The sequence below is a fragment of the Brassica oleracea genome, chromosome C3 (assembly GCF_000695525.1).
Source record: "Brassica oleracea var. oleracea cultivar TO1000 chromosome C3, BOL, whole genome shotgun sequence".
Lineage (NCBI taxonomy): Eukaryota > Viridiplantae > Streptophyta > Magnoliopsida > Brassicales > Brassicaceae > Brassica > Brassica oleracea.
In genome coordinates, this window is record NC_027750.1 from 27,369,667 (window position 1) to 27,392,069 (window position 22,403).

General features: G+C 27.4%; 1 pseudogene; it reads right to left on the reverse strand.

Moving 5' to 3' along the window:
* Positions 1–1,553: 1,553 nt before the first annotated feature.
* LOC106330282 lies at positions 1,554–12,771 on the reverse strand (annotated as a pseudogene).
* Positions 12,772–22,403: the final 9,632 nt, after the last annotated feature.

A 22,403-nucleotide genomic window follows, 5' to 3' on the forward strand; every position in this document is an offset into this window, starting at 1 on the left:
GAGTGTTCTTCTAATATTTGGGTGTTGGATCGTCTCGGAATAAACCCTGAAAGGCATTTTTATTTTTAACAGTTTGCTAGAGAAGAGACCAGACCTTTTGATGCTCTGGTCGGTTTGTTTCTGTCTATGGATATTTCCAGTGCTGCTATTCTGCTTTTTTTTTAAAAATTTAATATGCACATAAGCAGTAGGCAGAGAACGCATGGTGAAGCCTGCATAATGATAAGGGTTTACTGGCACTGGGTGATCAAACTTGCATCTTGCTCCATACTTGCAGAATCCTTAGGCCTTTAAGTTACCACATGCTGGTTGTCCCTGAGCACAACAAAGGCAGAGTCATCGGTGTCACCAGAAGCTCCATTGATGCTGATGAGATAAACAGAAAGATCTTGTTGGCAGTAAAACAAAAAGAGACAAAGCGTGACAAGCTTCAGATCCACTGATATATCTTCAAAAAAACAAAAAAAAATATCCTTGCATATACAATTTATTTTTATTACTTGCTTAAATGCAATTTAACGATATTTTTGCAGATGATTTATTAAACTTTTGCTTATATTTTTCATTAGTTTTGTCCACTGTGACAAATTATTGCAAAAAGCTATCCAATGAAAGAATGTTCTCATCATATATATACAGTACAAATTTATAAATTAACAAACATGGATCAAACAAAAAAAAATCGTCTTTGAACTGATATAAAATAGGATATTATTTCATAAAATAATATAATAACAATATTTAAAATAATGTTAAGTGAATATATAATATCATTATAAATTAATAGTTATTATGAATAGAAATTTTAAAAATACTACTTGAACATAAATTTTTTTATATGTGTATTTTTTTCTATTAACAAATATATCATAACTTTTATTTTATTTTATCAATATATATTTAATGTATTTTTATTATATTACATATAAAACGTATTTGTATTTAATTATATTATTTAAGATATATTTTTTATTTATTTTTTCAAGTTTTAGCTTTTGTCACGTTTGCAAACTACTCACTTCTTCAATCTTTGCAACAATTTTGGTTTTGTGAAATTAGTTCGTGTTTTTCGTAAGGTTAATAACAATGCGTTCAAGTATTTTTATTCTTTTTCCACTTTTGAGTTCTTCCTCCAAGTAAATTCACGATGACTGACTACATTGCACAGTTCGTCAAAAAATCTCAAATTCTTCATACCAAAAAAAAATCTAGACAATTTACATTAACTGGGGAATTTTAGACTCAATAATATCAGGATTATGTACATATTAAAGGACCAGGAATATTTTGTATATATTAGGTATATTTGTATATATATTAAGTATTACGAATATTACCTAAGTTTCAAATTTGTGTTTTCGGATAAAGTTTTGGGTTTTAGATAAAACTTCACAATTTTTTGGAACTATATTTTGGATATTCAGGTAAAGTTTTAGGTATTTTACCGGTCCTTGTTTCGGTATTCAGATAAATTTTTGAATATTTTGGTTATTTTAATATTATTAGGGCTTTTGGGCATTTTCTTGGGTTTTGTGACCAGTTGAAACTCAGAATTATGATCCTGCGGCATTATCAGATGAGTCGTTCCCTCTTGAGTTGTCAGGTGCTGAAGGATCATCGCCCCCTTTCTTTGCCTCTGAACTCGTGTACTCTGCATCATTGGACAAGGCAGTCGAATCAGAGTGGCTTAGCTTTGATGAGTCCTGCACTTCTGTCTTGTCTGGTCCATCGTCTTGTTTCTCATTCTCTGATGTCTGATTCTCTGCAGCAGATTTGTCACCATTGGAGGCAGTAATTGAATCAGAGCGGCTTGGCGGTGATGTGATCCTCACATGAGTTGAAACAAGTGGAGCACACTACAAGAAATATGAGTATTGGTAGAAGAAGTGCAGCCGGAGGAGGCAGCACCACAGATTGAAACTGAAACACTAGGAATGGAACTTGGACAAGGAAGCGAAGAAGGAGGAGAACAAGAACAGATCCAAACCATGATCACTACCCAGCCACATGCCACGGAAGAAGTGCAGTCGGAGGACGCAGCCCCACAGATTGAAACTGAAACACAAGGAATGGAACTTGGACAAGGAAGCGAAGAAGGAGGAGAACAAGAACAGATCCAAACCATGATCACTACCCAGCCACATGCCATGGAAGAAGCGGTCCAACAAAAACAGCCTAGACATAGTCTTGGTGTTTGTGGTTATGAGTGTTCTTCTAATATTTGGGTGTTGGATAGTCTCTGAATAAAGCCTCTAAGGAATTTTTATTTTTAACAGTTTGCTAGAGAAGAGACCAGACCTTTTGATGCTCTGGTCGGTTTGTTTCTGTCTATGGATATTTCCAGTGTTGCATTTCTGCTTTTAAAAAAAAATTTAATATGCACATAAGCAGTAGGCAGAGAAGGCATGGTCAAGCCTGCATAATGATAATTGTTTACTGTCACTGGGTGATCAAACTTGCATCTTGCTCCATACTTGCAGAATCCATAGGCCTTGAAGTTACCACATGCTGGTTGTCCCTGAGCACAACAAAGGCAGAGTCATCGGTGTCACCAGAAGCTCCATTGATGCTGATGAAATAAACAGAAAGATCTTGTTGGCAGTAAAACAAAGAGAGACAAAGCGCGTCAAGCATCAGATCCACTGATATATCTTCAAAAAAAAATCCTTGCATATACTATTTATTTTTATTACTTGCTTAAATGCAATTTAATGATATTTTTGCAGATGATTTATTTAACTTTTGCTTATATTTTTCTTTAGTTTTGTCCACTGTGACAAATTATTGCAAAAAGCTATCCAATGAAAGAATGTTCTCATCATATATATACAGTACAAATTTATAAATTAACAAACATGGATCAAACAAAAAAAAATCGTCTTTGAACTGATATAAAATAGGATATTATTTCATAAAATAATAAAATAACAACATTTAAAATAATGTTAAGTAAATATATAATATCATTATAAATTAATAGTTATTATGAATAGAAATTTTACAAATTCTACTTAAACATACAATTTTTATTTTTTTATTATTTTCTTATAACAAATATATCTTAACTTTTATTTTATTTTATCAATATAAATTTAAGGTTATTTTATTATATTACATATAAAACGTATTTGTATTTTATTATATTATTTAAGATTTATTTTTTATTCATTTTTTCAAGTTTTAGTTTTTGTCACGTTTGCAAACTAGTCACTTCTTCAATCTTTGCAACAATTTTGGTTTTGTGAAATTAGTTCGTGTTTCTCGTAAGGTTAATAACAATGCGTTCAAAAGTATTTTTATTCTCTTTCCATTTTTGAGTTCTTCCTCCAAGTAAATTCACGATGACTGACTACATTGCACAGTTCGTCAAAAAACCTCAAACTCTTCATACCAAAAAAAAATCTAGACAATTTACATTAACTGGGGAATTTTAGACTCAATAATATCAGGATTATGTACATATTAAAGGACCAGGAATGTTTTGTATATATTAGGTATATTTGGATATACATTCAGTATTACGAATATTACCTAAGTTTCAAATTCGTGTTCTTGGATAAATTTTGGGTTTTAGATAAAACTTCACAATTTTTGTGAACTATATTTTGGATATTCAGGTAAAGTTTTAGGTATTTTATTGGTCCTGGGTTCGGGTTTAAGATAAAGTTTTGAATATTTTGGTTATTTTAATATTTTTAGGGTTTTTGGGCATTTTCTTGGGTTTTGTGACCAGTTGAAACTCAGCATTATGACCATGCAGCATTATCAGATGTGTCCCTCTCTCTTGAGTTGTCAGCTGCTGAAGGATCTTTGCCCCCTTTCTTAGCCTCTGAACTCGTATTCTCTGCATCATTGGACAAGGCAGTCGAATCAGAGTGGCTTAGCTTTGATGAGTACTGCACTTCTGTCTTGTTCCATCGTCTTCTTTCTCATTCTCTGAGGTCTGATTCTCTGCAGCAGATTTGTCACCATTGGAGACAGTAGTTGAATCAGAGCGGCTTGGCGGTGATGTGATCCTCACATGAGTTGAAACAGGTGGAGTACACTACAAGAAATATGAGTATTGGTAGAAGAAGTGCAGCCGGAGGAGGCAGCACCACAGATTGAAACTGGAACACGAGGAATTGAAGGAGGAAGAGAACAAGCACAGATCCAAACCATGATCCCTACCCAGCCACATGCCACGGAAGAAGAGCAGTCGGAGGACGCAGCACCACAGATTGAAACTGGAACACGAGGAATTGAAGGAGGAAGAGAACAAGCACAGATCCAAACCCTGATCTCTACCTAGCCACATGCTATGGAAGAAGCGGTCCAACAAAAACAGCCTAAACATAGCCTTGGTGATTGTAGTTATGAGTGTTCTTCTAATATTTGGGTGTTGGATCGTCTCTGAATAAAGCCTGTAAGGCATTTTTATTTTTAACAGTTTGCTAGAGAAGAGAACAGACCTTTTGATGCTCTGGTCGGTTTGTTTCTGTCTATTGATATTTCCAGTGTTTGCTATTCTGCTTTTTTTTTAATTTAACATGCACATGAGCAGTAGGCTGAGAAGGCATGGTCAAGCCTGCATAATGGTAAGGGTTTACTGGCACTGGGTGATCAAACTTGCATCTTGCTCCATACTTGCAGAATCCATAGGCCTTGAAGTTACCACATGCTGGTTGTCCCTGAGCACAACAAAGGCAGAGTCATCGGTGTCACCAGAAGCTCCATTGATGCTGATGAAATAAACAGAAAGATCTTGCTGGCAGTAAAACAAAGAGAGACAAAGCGTGTCAAGCTTTAGATCCACTGATATATCTTCAAAAAAAAAAAAAAATCCTTGCATATACTATTTATTTTTATTACTTGCTTAAATGCAATTTAATGATATTTTTGCCGATGATTTATTTAACTTTTGCTTATATTTTTCTTTAATTTTGTCCACTGTGACAAATTATTGCATCTATCCAAAAAGCTATATAGACAGTACAAATTTATATATTAACAAACATGGATCAAACAAAAAAAATCGTCTTTGAACTGATATAAAATAGGATATTATTTCATAAAATAATAAAATAACAATATTTAAAATAATGTTAAGTAAATATATAATATCATTATAAATTAATAGTTATTATGAAAAGAAATTTTACAAATTCTACTTAAACATACAATTTTTATTTTTTTATTTTTTTCTAATAACAAATATATCTTAACTTTTATTTTATTTTATCAATATATATTTAAGGTTATTTTATTATATTACATATAAAACGTATTTGTATTTTATTATATTATTTAAGATTTATTTTTTATTCATTTTTTCAAGTTTTAGTTTTTGTCACGTTTGCAAACTAGTCACTTCTTCAATCTTTGCAACAATTTTGGTTTTGTGAAATTAGTTCGTGTTTCTCGTAAGGTTAATAACAATGCGTTCAAAGTATTTTTATCCTCTTTCCATTTTTGAGTTCTTCCTCCAAGTAAATTCACGATGACTGACTACATTGCACAGTTCGTCAAAAAACCTCAAACTCTTCATACCAAAAAAAAATCTAGACAATTTACATTAACTGGGGAATTTTAGACTCAATAATATCAGGATTATGTACATATTAAAGGACCAGGAATATTTTGTATATATTAGGTATATTTGGATATACATTCAGTATTACGCATATTACCTAAGTTTCAAATTCGTGTTCTCGGATAAATTTTGAGTTTTAGAGAAAACTTCACAATTTTTGTGAACTATATTTTGGATATTGAGGTAAAGTTTTAGGTATTTTACTGGTCCTGGGTTTGGGTTTCAGATAAAGTTTTGAATATTTTGGTTATTTTAATATTTTCAGGGTTTTTGGGCATTTTCTTGGGTTTTGTGACCAGTTGAAACTCAGCATTATGACCATGCAGCATTATCAGATGAGTCCCTCTCTCTTGAGTTGTCAGCTGCTGAAGGATATTTTCCCCCTTTCTTAGCCTCTGAACTCGTATTCTCTGCATCATTGGACAAGGCAGTCGAATCAGAGTGGCTTAGCTTTGATGAGTATTGCACTTCTGTCTTGTTCCATCGTATTCTTTCTCATTCTGAGGTCTGATTCTCTGCAGCAGATTTGTCACCATTGGAGACAGTAGTTGAATCAGAGCGGCTTGGCGGTGATGTGATCCTCACATGAGTTGAAACAGGTGGAGTCACTACAAGAAATATGAGTATTGGTAGAAGAAATGCAGCCGGAGGAGGCAGCACCACAGATTGAAACTGAAACACTAGGAATGGAACTTGGACAAGGAAGCAAAGAAGGAGGAGAACAAGCACAGATCCAAACCATGATCCCTACCCAGCCACATGCCACGGAAGAAGTGCAGTCGGAGGACGCAGCACCACAGATTGAAACTGAAACACAAGGAATTGAAGGAGGAAGAGAACAAGCACAGATCTAAACCCTGATCCCTACTCAGCCACATGCTATGGAAGAAGCGGTCCAACAAAAACAGCCTAAACATAGCCTTGGTGATTGTGGTTATGAGTGTTCTTCTAATATTTGGGTGTTGGATCGTCTCTGAATAAAGCCTGTAAGGCATTTTTATCTTTAACAGTTTGCTATACTATTTATTTTTATTACTTTCTTAAATGCAATTTAACGATATTTTTGCGTATGATTTATTTAACTTTTGCTTATATTTTTCTTTAGTTTTGTCCACTGTGACAAATTATTGTAAAAAACTATCCAATGAAAGAATGTTCTCATCATATATATACAGTACAAATTTATAAATTAACAAACATGGATTTAACAAAAACAAAATCGTCTTTGAACTGAAGTGATATAAAATAGGATATTATTTCATAAAATAATAAAACAACAATATTTAAAATTATTAAGTAAATATATAATATCATTATAAATTAATAGTTATTATGAATAGAAATTTTACAAATTCTACTTAAACATAAACAATTTTTTTTTTATTTTTTTATAATAACAAATATATCTTTACTTTTATTTTATTTTATCAATATATATTTTATTTTATTATATTACATATAAAACGTATTCGTATTTGATTATATTATTTAGGATATATTTTTATTTATTTATGCAAGTTTTAGTATTTGTCACGTTTGCAAACTAGTCACTTCTTCTTCAATCTTTGCAACAATTTTTGTTTTGTGAAATTAGTTTGTGTTTCTTGTAAGGTTAATAATAATGCGTTCAAAGTATTTTTATTCTCTTTTCACTTTTGAGTTCTTCCTCCAAGTAAATTCACGAAGACTGACTAAATTGCACAGTTCGTCAAAAAACCTCAAACTCTTCATACCAAAAAAATCTAGACAATTTAGATTAACTGGGGAATTTTAGACTCAATAATATCAGGATTATGTACATATTAATGGACCATGATTATTTTGTATATATTAGGTATATTTGGATATATTTTCAGTATTACGAATATTACCTAAGTTTCAAATTTGTGTTTTCGGATAAAGTTTTGGGTATTTTACCGGTCCTCGGTTCGGGTTTCAGATAAATTTTTGAATATTTTGGTTATTTGAATACTTTTAGGGTTTTTGGGCATTTTCTTGGGTTTTGTGACACGTTGAAACTCAGAATTACTATCATGTAGCATTATCAGATGAGTCCTTCTCTCTTGAGTTGTCAGCTGCCGAAGGATCATCGCCCCCTTTCTTAGCCTCTGAACTTGTATTCTCTCCATCTTTGGACAAGGCACTCGAATCAGAGTGGCTTAGCTTTGATGGGTCCTGCACTTCTGTCTTGTCTGGTCCATCGTCTTGTTTCTCATTCTCTGAGGTCTGACCATTGGATTGAATCAGAGCGGCTTAGCCGTGATGTGATCCTCACTTGAGTTGAAACAGGTGGACCACACTACAAGAAATATGAGTATTGGTAGAAGAAGTACAGCCGGAGGAGGCAGCACCACAGATTGAAACTGAAACACTAGGAATGGAACTTGGACAAGGAAGCGAAGAAGGAGTAGAACAAGCACAGATCCAAACCATGATCCCTACCCCAGCCACATGCCATGGAAGAAGTGCAGTCGGAGGACGCAGCACCACAGATTGAAACTGAAACACAAGGAATGGAACTTGGACAAGGAAGTGAAGGAGGAGAACAAGCACAGATCCTAACCCTGATCTCTACCCAGCCACAAGCCATGGAAGAAGCGGTCCAACAAAAACAGCCTAGACACAGCCTTGGTGTTTGTGGTTATGAGTGTTCTTCTAATATTTGGGTGTTGGATCGTCTCTGAATAAAGCCTGTAAGGCATTTTTATTTTTAACAGTTTGCTAGAGAAGAGACCAGACCTTTTGATGCTCTGGTCGGTTTGTTTCTGTCTATGGATATTTCCAGTGTTGCTATTCTGCTTTTTTTATATTTAATATGCACATAAGCAGTAGGCAGAGAAGGCATGGTCAAGCCTTCATAATGATACGGGTTTACTGGCACTGGTGATCAAATTTGCAGCTTGCTCCATACTTGCTGAATCCATAGGCCTTGAAGCTACCACATGCTGGTTGTCCCTGAGCACAACAAATGCAGAGTCATCGGTGTCACCAGAAGCTCAATTGATGCTGATGAAATAAACAGAAAGATCTTGTTGGCAGTAAAACAAAGGGAGACAAGAGAACTACTGGTCTAGCTGGGAGAACCACAGGGTTAAAAGAGATTTGTTGGTGATAGTAACATCCTTTCTTTTGGATGACTGTATTTGCAAGCATTTCCATATTTACAGGTCCCAGTTTTCATAAAAAACCTACATTCAGCTCTTTCAGAACTGGAGTCAAGCTCAGTTTTCCCCTCATAAATGGGATTAGATCCACCCTACACCACAAGAAGATTAAAAAAAAACACAAGATCTTTCATATTAAGACAAAATCTTGGAACATTGGTCTCTGTGAAAAAGAAGGGCCAGAGCCACAGCAAGACCAACTAAGAGAAAGGATACTGCAATAAAATATGTGTATTTATATGACTTTGAAACCATTTCAACACATAAATCAGCGTCATTAAGGAACTGCTCAAAGCGTGTCAAGCTTGTTTAATACTTATTTATATATATTTTTATTTTATTTTAATACTTATTTATATATTTATTAGAATCATAAATTTCACATTTCAAAAACATTATCTCATCCCTCAACCCTATACCTTAAATCTAGATTAGTTAACCCTAAGATTATAAATGTCTTTTGTCCTTCCTTAAAAGTGTGGGTAAAAATTGTTAGCGTAAATATGAAAAATGGTATTATGAATTTGATTTTTTTGATAATTTTTCAATTAATAAATTAACAAACATGGATCAAAAAGGAGAATTTTCATGTTTACCACTTTCCTGGGACCATTATTCATGTTTACCACCACTAAAGACACATTTTCAAAAGGATAATTTCATGTTTACCACTTTCATGGTACTCTTATTCATCTTTACCACCACTAAATGAATATTTTCAAAAATACATTCTTCATTAATTAGCAAAAAACTCTTATACTCTTGTTCTATATATATATAATAAATAATTATTTAAATAAATACAAAATAAAAAAATATTTTTTATATAATTTTTCAAATTCGAAAATTTCTATAGTTTTTTTTGATTTTTTTCGAATTGTTTTTTTAAATTTATTTTTGATAATCAAAAAATTATTTTTAAAACTATTTTTTTTAAGTTTTTTATTTGTATATTTATTAGAATCCTAAATTTCATATTGCAAAAACCCTACGCCGCCCCTCAACTCTAAACTCTAAGTTTACATTAGTTAACGCTATGGTTAAAAATGTTTTTTTTTCCTCTTTAAAAGTGAAGGTAAAAATGATTAGTATAAATATAAAAAGTGGTACTATGAATGTGCTATTTTTAGTAATTTCCCAACAAAAATTGTTTTTGAACTGAACCGATATAAAATAGGATATAGTTTCATAAAATAATAAATTAACAATATTTAGAATTATTTTAAGTAAATATATGGTATCATTATAAATTAATAGTTATTATATATAGAAATTTTATAAATTCTACATAAACATAAACATACACAAAATATTTTATTTTTTATTTTTAATAACGAATATATCTTTAATTTTATTTTATTTTTAATAACAATACTATTTAAGATATATAAAATATATTTTGTTATTTTTTGCAAGTTTTAGTTTTTTCACGTTTGCAAACTAGTCACTTCTTCTTCAATCTTAGCAATAATTTTGGTTTTGTGAAATAATTTCATGTTTCTTGTAAGGTTAATAACAATGCGTTCAAAGTATTTTATTCTCTTTTCACTTTTCAGTTCTTCCAAGTAAACTCATACTCACTGACTAAACTGCACAATTCGCCAGAACACCTCAAGTTCTTCATACCAAAAAAATCTAGACAATTTACATTAACTGAGACATTTTAGACTCAACAATATCAGGATTATGTGGATATTAATAGACCAGGAAGATTTTGTATATATTAGGTATATCTGGATATTTTGGGTATATTCTCAGTATTACGAATATTTTTTAAGTTTCAAATTCGTGTTTTCGGATAAAGTTTTGGGTATTGGATAAAACTTCCGATTTTTAGAAATATATTTTGGATTTTCAGGTAAAGTTTTGGGTATTTTAGCGGTCCTCTGTTCGAGTTTCAGATATAATTTTAAATATTTTGGTTATTTGAATATTTTTAAGGTTTTTGGGTGTTTTCTTGGGTTTTGAGTATTTTGGAGTCTATTTAGGGTACTTTGGATCCATTTCAGATACTTCATGTTCTTTTCGAATCTTAAATATCTGAACCGATTTGAATCCGCTATAAACTCAAAAACTACATGTATTATTATTTTAATTATGGACATGAACCGACCTTGTGACAAAAAAAAAGGACATGAACCGACCAAACCCGCAAAGAATCTATCTGAACCTGCACTAAAAAAATTCAAGTACTTAGATGGATCCAAATGGTTAATACCCGAAGAACCTGCACCCGGTAAAAACCAATCCAAACCGAATTGAAAAGTGAATGCCCATGCCTAATATTTTTATTAGCCGTAACCTAATATTCTCTCAAACTCTCTTACAGATTGGAAACAACCTAGTTTCTGTTTGCAAATCGGAATCCACCGGTTTACTCCTCTTAAGTCTTGTTTCTCTGTCCTCTCATTTGGTATGGTACCTTCGAAATAGATGATAAGCTTCAGTTTCTCCAGAAAGAAGGCCTGAATGATTTTGCTTATAGTATCAAAATCTAATTATAAACCTCTGTTTAAGACTGTTACAAAAAAAGAAACCTCTGTTTAGGCCAATTTTCTTTAAAAATTTGTGTTTTAACTATCCTTGCAGGCCTGGATTGCAAACTTTCAAAAAAAAAAAAAAAATCTGTGAAGTAGATGTGACAAAAGTATTCTGACATTTGGAAGGTTGTTGGATGCAGAGCCAGTACTTAGCTAAATGAAACATCGGTCTTCGACTTCCAAACTTTTAAGAGTGAATATGCATATTCATTGGTTCCCAAATTGTAAAAGAATTATTAAAGTTTCTGCGAAATTGTCCTTGGTCCCCAAAATATGAGGACCTGTTGGATGCATATTGGTAGCTCACTACGTGTCTTTCACTTTGGGGTAGTTCCTTTGTCTCTGCAAGATCTTGGCAGTAATCTCTTCCTCTGGGTAGAAGGTTTTTCAAGAGTGGCAAAGTATGTTGTAGAAGTTATTAGTATAGCAAGAGGTAATGAGATTACCCTGTATATCTTATTCATGTGATATCATTAAAGTTAATGACATTATTTTGGTCCTAGAGACGGCCCAGACAACAAGCTGCATATCTTTAATTATCACTCGTAAACAATACTCATGAACCTACTTCAATAAGTATCTTCTGGCCATTCTCATTTCTCACAGTAATCGTCCACTGCGCATATGTGGGTGGGAAGGTCATGACATTGTTGTGTTTACTAGATTAGTTAGTCATGTAAACAACTCATATTTGTAGATTGAGTAGTCACATATAGTTTTCAGGCTGGAACAAACTGTGCATCAGGACGATTCACTGAAAAGCATTATATGTAACAAGGTGGTAGAACATACACAGCCATGTATGACATAACTTACTAATACTACAAAGGATCGACATCGACTTATTAGGCAAGCTGAAAGTGCAGCATGGTGTAGCGTATGGGTTAAGGCTGCACTTTGTAAACAGGTTAATGTTGTTCAGCCTTCTTCAACCACTTGAATCCAGTTTTCTTTTCTGTTTTATTCTACTTATTCTTGGTATTATGCTTATCCAGGCCAAAGCACTCGGCTGAGACCTTATCATATACAGGCTCAGAGTTTCTCGATGCCTGAAGCGAGTAGATGCAGCCCTGGAGAAAGCAGACATTGTGGAAGTGGTCGCACACCCTAGCAACCCCAACAGCTTCTTTCTTCATTAACAACGCTTCTGTAGCTAGCTTTCTGTTCTCCTCCAAGAGAGAAGTTACTTTGTATCCAAGATTAGTTTTCTCCTCCATAGCCACTTCCTTCTCCATCTCCAGCAACATGACTAACTTCTTCAACAGCTCTATGGGCTGGGAGACTTCATGAAACTGCTGCTCCTTGTGGAGTAACTTATGCTGCAGAATCTCTTTGTCTAAGTTTGCAATCACAAGTTGTGATACAAGCTCATCGATTTTGTCTGAAACCTTAGCAGGATCTTGCATCTGTTGATAAATCAAAAGCCTTTCATCTTTTGAATTCTGACGTTAAAGTGGGTTACTGAAATTAAAAGAGCAGATACTGTAGATAGCATGTGTAGTAGTAGAGATAATATCTGACCAGGAATGCAAAAAAAAAAGATAGCAAAACAACATGATCCATTCGACGACTTGCAGTGTTCTGCAAAACTAATATGCTCTCAGCATCTACATTAAAAGTTAGAGTGATTAATATCGTTTATACTTTTTTTGAATTTGTATATAAATTATTATATAATTTAAAATGAATTTTGTATTAATAATATTAGATAGTCGTTCAAAAAAGTACAAATAATATTAGATTTTAAAAATAAGATAATTCTTATATATTGTGTTGTTATCTTGAAATAATATTTTCTATTATAAAAAGTTAAAAAATAAGATATAAAATAATATATAATTAAATAGTAATCAAGCAAAAATATTTGTATAAAGATATTTTCTAAAATGTTTCTAATGAAAAAATTAATTTTTAAAATGTAAACACAATGATAAGCATATATATTTTAATTAAATTTTTTTGTCATATATAAATAATTTGATGTTTGATTTAATTTTTTTTAAAACGTAGCTAATAACATATTACATGGTTTTTGAATTAATAAAACATAAACTAATAAGTATTTATAAGAAGATTATGCCCGCATATGTGGACAAAACACCTAGTGAGATAATATATGTAGATTCATCCCAGATATTGAGAATCATTGAGAATATCCATATATTATTTTAAAGCACCAAAATATGTCAAATTACCATTTTAATTATTATTTTAAAAATTTTAAGATTTTCAAAAAATGTTTATTTCAAAATAAAAAAGAAACTACTATTCAATTTAGTGAAAAGGCAAAATTATTAAGGAAATCAGTTTGATATATAAAGTAAATCTTTGAAATACTGACATAAAACTAACTAACAAAAAAATCTTAAAGAATACAAGAATTTCAAATAATAAAAATAATATGAATCTAAGCACTTTTCATTACACATGAATCTAATAAAATATGATTTCAAAATGGAAGCTATTTCTTTCAAAAAAATATCAATAATAAATTTAGTAAACAAAATTGCCAAATAACTAAAAGAATCAGTTTGTTATAAAAAATAAACGTTTGGAAGATCAACATAAAATTAAGTAACAAAAATAATCTTAAAAATATAAGGATTTCAAATAATAAAGACAATGTAAATCTAAGTCACTTTTTCATTACATATGATTTCAAAATTGAGGATATATATTATTTAAGTGTTCACATAGAATTTAAAAATATCATTATAATAATATAAAAATAAGCATCTTAATTTGATAAAGTAAATAAAAATATTATTTTATTAAAAATAATTAACTTGATATATAAAATAAGTATGTATGTGAAATTAAACAAAAAATTAACAAAAATAAAAATATTCAAAAAGAAATAAAGTTTTTAAAAAATATTTATAAATAATCATGTATGTAAAAATAAATAAAAATCAGCACAAAACTATAAAAAGTTAAATTAAAATTTGTAAAAATTATCTTAAAAGTTAGATTGATATTTATAGCTAATTATTGAAAACTTAATATAATAAGAGATTGACAAGAAAAAATCTAATTATGTATGTAACCTTTAATATGATATGAACTATAATACTATATGCTTTAAAAATCAGAAATAACTGAAAATACAAATAAAAATATTTAAAGTCAGTATCTTAAGTTAATATTCTTATAAATCTTAAAGTTTCTAAAAAAACTAAAACAAAACAAAAATAAAAAAAATGCTTACTTGATATATAAGCTAACTCTTCATTAATTAAAGTCAGAATTATAAAATTATGTCTTAAAGTATGTCAAAACATACAAATAGCTTATAAATCAAAATAAAATAAATAATTAATATCATAATACGTTATATGATCAAATAAATATAAAGGTAAACTGACATTTAGTATTTGTATTTTATTTTTATTGGTCTCAGCTATAAAATATTATAAATTTATAATATGTTATATGAGTTCTTTAGAAAAATAATGGTTGATTGTGATTCTTTTTTTACTGAGACAATTTATTATTTAGTTTACAATAAGTTACAAACCTCTGTTAAAAATAAGTGAAGGAAACAATAATTTACTTATGTAAGAAATATACTGTTAAACAGGTCGTTTATCTATATTTTTTCAAATCATTTATCTATGTGTTCTCATGCTGTTTTTATCAATAAATGAATAAACATAGTTATTTAGTAATCAACAATTAAAATTTAATAAATTTTGACATATATGTTTTTAAGAAAATCATTATAAAAATATTGATTAAACTAATCAAATATGATTTTAAGAAAAAACTCTACATATTCTATAATCAATAAGTTTTATTTTTAAAATATGGTCATTAAAAATTATGCAAACTATATGGTGACTTTTCATAAGTCTTTAGTGTAATTCACCGATAAAATTTATAAGACATATGCTTATGAAAATTTATTAAAACAATTAACATAACATATAAAACCAAAAATGATCTCACACGAGTTCTATCAATGAAAGATATTTGAAACAAAATGTTATTAATATATATGACGACATAAAAAAATCAAAGATGCTGTAAATTAAAATAAATTAGTTAAAAATTCAAATAATATTTACAAATAATATTGGCATTAGAATATAGTCTCAGGCTCTCGACAACAGAGAATAAAGATATGAAAAATATTCATTATATATTCGTTAGTTGGAAAATATGTTATCTAAATTTATGAAATATGATATGAACTAATAAAACATCATAATCACGCCATTAATTAATATTTTAACAAGATCAAGTAGAAGATGTATTTAATATTTTTTATGTATATGTGTTTATTTTAATAAATAAAAAATATTTATCACTAGTTTAAAGTTGTATATATATATTTATTTCTCTTTTTATTATATCTAAAATAAAATTACTATTTAAATTTTACAAAAATATTTATTAAGATTGAACTCTAAATAAAATACTAACACATATGCATTTAAGCGACTTAGTATGAGTATTTCAAATACAGATATTCACAAAAATATATAATACTTTTACTTTCTTTGTAAAAAAATGGTAAATACAAAGTAAAGCTAGATATTGTGCATATGCATTAATTTTCTTATGTTTTTTCAAATAGAAGTAAAGCTAGATATTGTGCATAAGCATTAATTTTCTTATGGTTTTTAAAATAGAAAGATAGATAAAAAAATAAAATAAAAATAATTATAAAGTGTACTATTTTTTATTATGAATAGAATGATCAATCTTTTTTGAAAAAAATAAGATTAATAAATAATATAAAGATGATTATAAATACACTTGCACATTTACATATACAAAAAAAGATATCTAAACATTAATTTTTTAAAGAATATAATTGTATAAAAATATAAATAGAAAAAATAATAAAGCATACTTTAAATAAAACTTCATATAAAAATATATATAAACCAATTATACTTCATTATCTTAAAATTAATGTAAAATGATACAAATTATTAAAATAAACTCCCGCGTAGTGCGAGTTGAAAATCTAGTCTATACGATGTAAAAGTTGAGGCTATAAGCCGTTGAGGACGTCCACGTAGGATTTAAAACGACTAATAGTATGATGACAAATCAGAATTTTTAGTTTATTATTTTTTAAAATGTCAAAGTTTCCAAAATTGTATTGAAAACCAAATTAATAATCCATATATAATTTAAACTAAAATAATAAATATAACATTTTACAACTTGCTTTAAAATGTTAATTGTTATAATAAAATGGAAAATAAAAAGTAAAAAAGACTATAATCCTTAGGACGCGTCCATGTAGGATTTAAAACCACCAATAAAAATATGAAAAATCAAATTAAATGTTAATATTTCCAAAAATGTATATTATCTAATAAAGTAGGCTTATTAAAAAAATTATTAGTTTTTAAAATGTCATGATTTCCAAATTAATGTATATTAACAGAAAATATAAGTTCTAATACTTAATGTAGATATATAATTATTAGATTTAAAAATCAAAATTTTAAAAGTCAACACATAGCCTTAAATACTATATTACTTATTAATAAAAGATGTATATTATCTAATAAAGTAGGCTATCTATACTATATAAAAGTTGAGGTTATAAGCCTTTGAGGGCGTCTACGTAGGATTTAAAACGACTAATAGTATGATGACAAATCAACATTTTTAGTTTATTAGTTTTTAAAATGTCAAAATTTCCAAAATTGTATTGAAAACGAAATTAATAATCCATATATACTACTAGGTTATTTTGTTAATTTGTTCTAAAATTTTTCAAGATTTACTTTGAGGAAAAGAGAGATATTGAAAAGAGAAAATAGATATTTACACAATGATTGCTTCTGCTACTTCTTTAGTTTTCGATTATTTTAGAAAAGGTTTGAATAAAAATGAAGTTCTTGATTGAGTGGTTCACTTTTGGGAAGCACGTAACATCAACAAGGGTGGTTTGCTTATGGGTCTCGAGTTATTTCTTATTGATCAAAAGTAATAATTTTTTTTATTTAGACATTCTCAATTTAAAATTTTAAAAGCACGACATTGTTTGTTTGACACAAATTTTACAGGGAACAACAATCCAATACCTTCATACCAGCTAATCATATAGCATGCTATGAAGATGATTTAAATGCTGGTGTAGTCTATAAGATTAAGAACTTCTTGTTCATCAACAACAAAACAAGTTACAAGGTGTTTTCTCACAAGTTCTTAATTCAGTTCACTCAGCAAACAGTTATCGATCAAAAAGTATATAAAAGTTGAGGCTATAAATTATGATGTTAAACAACCAATCGTATTATGACAAATCATTATTTTATTTTATTAGTTTTTAAAATGTCAAAATTTCCAAAAAGTTATTTATTTCTAAATAAAAAATAAACAAGCATCAAATATGTAAAACTTACAAAAGTAAAAACATGATAGATAAGTTAGCTTAATATATAGCATAATTTCAAAAAATAACCTTAAAAATTACCAAAAATAATTAATTTAAAAATGTATTATGACAGAATTAAAAAAAAAATTATATAGTATATAAAAGTTGAGGTTATAAGCCACTAGGAACGTCCATATAGGATTAAAACCACCAATCAAATTATGAAAAATCATCATATTAATTTTTGCTATCTATACTATATAAAAATTGAGGCTATAAGCCATTGAGAGTGTTCACGTAGCATGTTAAACGGTCAATCAAAATATGATACATAGTTATTTCATTTATTATTTTAAAAATGTTTATATTTTCCAAAATTGTTTTTTCCAAAATAAAACAGAAACCAATATCATAGTTAAGTTAACAAAAATAATACATTATAAATAATTTAACTTAATATAGAAAATATTTTTCAAAATTTAACATAAACATATAAATACAAAATAATAATTAATTTAAAATATGCAAGACTTTCAAAAAATTATAAGTAAATAAATTTATTTTAGGCTATATGCTAATGAACATATTCAAAAATAACTTATGCTATGTATAAATTGAAGGTATAAAATATTGAGAATGTTCACATCATATTTCTAAAACACCAACACAATGCTAACTTATCATTTTATTTACTATATAAGAACTGAGGTTAAAAGCTATTGAGAATATACAAAGAGGGTTATAAACAACCAATCAAAATATAAAAATCATAATTTTAGTTTAGCATTTTTTAAAATGTTAAAATTTTCAAAATTTATTATTTGAATACAAAATGGAATTCAATATCAAAAAGGCAAACTACTAAATAAATAATTAAAATGGAATTAACTCATATATATACAAAATATTTGTAAATTTAACATAAATCTATATTATATAAAAGTTTAGGCTATGTAATAAAAACGTTGACGCTATAAGTCACTTAAGATGTCCCCACGAAATTTAAAACAAACAATTATATTATGACAAATAATTATTTTCAAAAATGTCAACATTTCCAAAACAATATTCATTTAAAAATAAAATAGAAACCAATATCAAACAAAGTAAATTGACCAAAGTAAAACATTATAAATAAATTCACTTAATATATATGATATTTTCGAAATTTAACATTAAATCAAAGTACAAAATTAGAATTAATTTAAAAATACAAAGTTTTTAAAAATTATAAGTAAATAAAATTAACTCATGATTTTCAGAGTTTAGGCTATACGCTATTGAAAATAATTCATAAATAACATATACTATATATAAGTTGCGGCTATAAATAATTGATAATATTCATATATTATTTTAAAACACCAAAATGTGTTAAATCATCATTTTATTTACTATATAAAAATTGAGGCTATAAGTCATTGAGAGTATAAACATAGGATGATAAATAACCAATCAAAATATGAAAAATAATAATTCTAGTTTACTATTTTAATATGTTCAAATTTGCAAAACTAATTATTTCAATACAAAATATAATTCAACATCACTTAAGGCAAACTAATAAATAAACCATTAAAATGGAACTGACTCATATATATACTAAATATTTAGAAATTTAACAAAACAAATTAACTAAAATAAAATAAAATAAAATATAAAGAATACCCAATTTTAACTTGCAAGAACAAAAAATAATATATACTTTTCAAAATAAAATTTCACAAATTGTATTTTTAAAATAAATTAGAAATCAATATCAAAAGTATTTTTCTTTAGTAATATCCAAATCAAAGAATCGCATAATCCTCATGAACAAGGAATACATCAAGAAATATAGAATTTTAAGTGAATGATGAATAACAGTGAACGAAAATGAAAAACATCCGCGATGGAAAGTAAACCATACAAGCCGAAGACAAAATCCGATAGACAAAAAGTATATTTCACCAGAAAATACCAGATATACTAGAGAATAGTTTCAGTATAAAAACAATATTGAAAATTTACACTCGCTCTCTCAGAAAGAGGTTTAGTCAATTAAACAAATTAACAAATTTATTTATCTATAATTTTTTAATATTAATCAACAATGTTATCTTATTTTGACAAATATTATTATAGTTAGTTACAATCATAATATTCATTAAAACTAACCGAATAAGCCTTACTGAAATAAATCTAACATGATGTGATTTACAAGATTTTTAAAAGTTATTGTTCTTAAAGCAAACTACATAATGAATTCATATAATCATTAGTCTAGTTTGCCTCATATAATATATAAAATTCAAGATCCTCTATGTTGAAAAATAAAGAGCCTAAAAAAACTTTTCAAATAAGTTATTTAAGATTTTTAATAAAATATATAAGGAAGACCAACAATAAATTAGCATGGAAGATAACATAAAAGAATGATAAGTGGAACAATCAATATGAATTTATCAATATAAATATACTACTAAGTATTATAATAAACAAACTAAAAACATACAAATTTTCAAATTTTGAACATTTAGAAAGAAAAAAATCTCAAGATTAGAATAATACACTATCTAAAACGTTTGCTATCTTATTGTCAACATTTAGCAACTAAAAAAAATTATCAAAATTATGTAATAGTATTTAAAGGATCTTAAAAATCTTCATGTAACTTCAAAACAATCAAATATTATTTTCATATAAAAAATAGTTGTAATATATTGTAATACATTATACGATCATATATGCTTAACTACTATAATCATAATTAATTAGATCAAGTAGTATATAAATCTAATACTTTATATTCTCAATATTATCAATTCAATAAATAAAATGTTACATAACATTAGCTAAATTCATTATATTTACTTTACTCTTTTATAATATCTTTCAAAGACTATTTAATATTAATTAAAGTTCATCAAAATATTTATTGTGATTAAATTTTGAATCTAAATATTATACTATCTCATATATATATAAAACAATAAAATTTTCACATATACAATAGGACATCTATAAATTAATAATGTTGGACTTTGAAATTTTATTAATTTATAGAGATATTAATTTATAAAAGTTTCATTATTTAGATTTCATATTTGAAGATATATTTATTGTAAGATAAGAAAAATATTTGATTTTAGTGTAAGGACATTAATTGTTATTTTTAAAAATTTTGACATTTATATTAATTTTATTATATTATTTGGTGTATATAATATATATTGCATAGAACTTAAATGTGATTTTAGATATAATTTTACTAAATTTCATCAAAAATATATTAAGTTTTAAGAAAAAAATATAATAATAGGCTATTACTTATATAAAATATATATCAAAGTAAAATATACTATTCAAAATAAAATTCAAAAATTGTATTTTCAAAATAAATTAAAAATCAATATCAAATGTACTTTCTTTAATGATATCCAAATCAAAAAATCACATAATCCCAATGAACAAGGAACACATAAAAATATAGGGTTTGAAGTGAATGAAGAATAATAGTGAATGAAAACAAAAAAAACATCCACGATAGAAAGTAAATCTTACAAGTCGAAGACAAAATCCGATAGACAAAAAATGCATCACACCAGAAATACCGGATATACTAGAGGATAATTCCAAACTACATGATGAATTCTTATAATCATTAGTCTGGTTAACTTCATATACATATAAAATTTAAGAAGTTCTATGTTGACTTATGTCGAATAAAATATTTCGAGAATAATATTTATAAGATATATTAAAAATAAAAATCCTAATAAAACATGTCAAATAAGTTAGTTAAGATTTTTAAGAAAACTTATAACGAAAATCAACAATAAATTAGCATGAAAAATAACATAAGAGAATAATAGAAGTAACAATCAATATGAATTTATCAATATAAATATACTATCTAAGTATTATAATCAACCAACTAAAAACATACAAATTTACAAATTTTGAACATTTAGAAAAAAAAAGTCTAAAGATTACAATGAATACGTTATGTAAGACTTTTGCTATCTTATTGTTAGCATTTAGCAACTAGAATTTTTTTTATCAAGATTAAGTAATTGTTTTTGGAGGATCTAAATCTTCACGTAAACTCCAAAACAATTTTTTTTAACTATTATACCAAATAATAAATTATAATATATTGTAATACATTATACAATCATATAAGCTTAACTACAATACAAATAATTAATTGAATAAAGTAGAATATAAATATAATACTTTAGATTCTCAATATTATTAATTCAATAAATAAAAATATTACATAACATTAGTTAAATTTATTATATTAACTTTACTTTTTATATTATCTTACAAAGGCTATTTCATATTAACTATAATTCATCAAAATATTTATAGTGATTAAATTTTAAATCTAAATATTAAACTATCACACACACACACACCCATATTAATTGTAAAGTTTTTCTGACTACAAAGCAAAATTAGATATTATGCATATATCTCAATCGTTTATGTTATTCAAAAAAATATGTAAAATGTATAATAAAATATTATAATGTATTAACAGTTTACATGCATCCAGTTATTTATATAATATTTCAAAATACAAATTAATATTTTTCAAAAATTATGAATATGTTTATAAACATAAGTATTACATTTATAAATACAAATAACTAAATAGAGGATATATTTATAAACAAACATATATAATAAAATCAACAAACATATTTCAATTAAAAAATTACATAAATCAATTAAACAATTAGTTTAAAAATTATTATAAAATTAAACTAAATTATTAATACAGATCAGCGTGAATA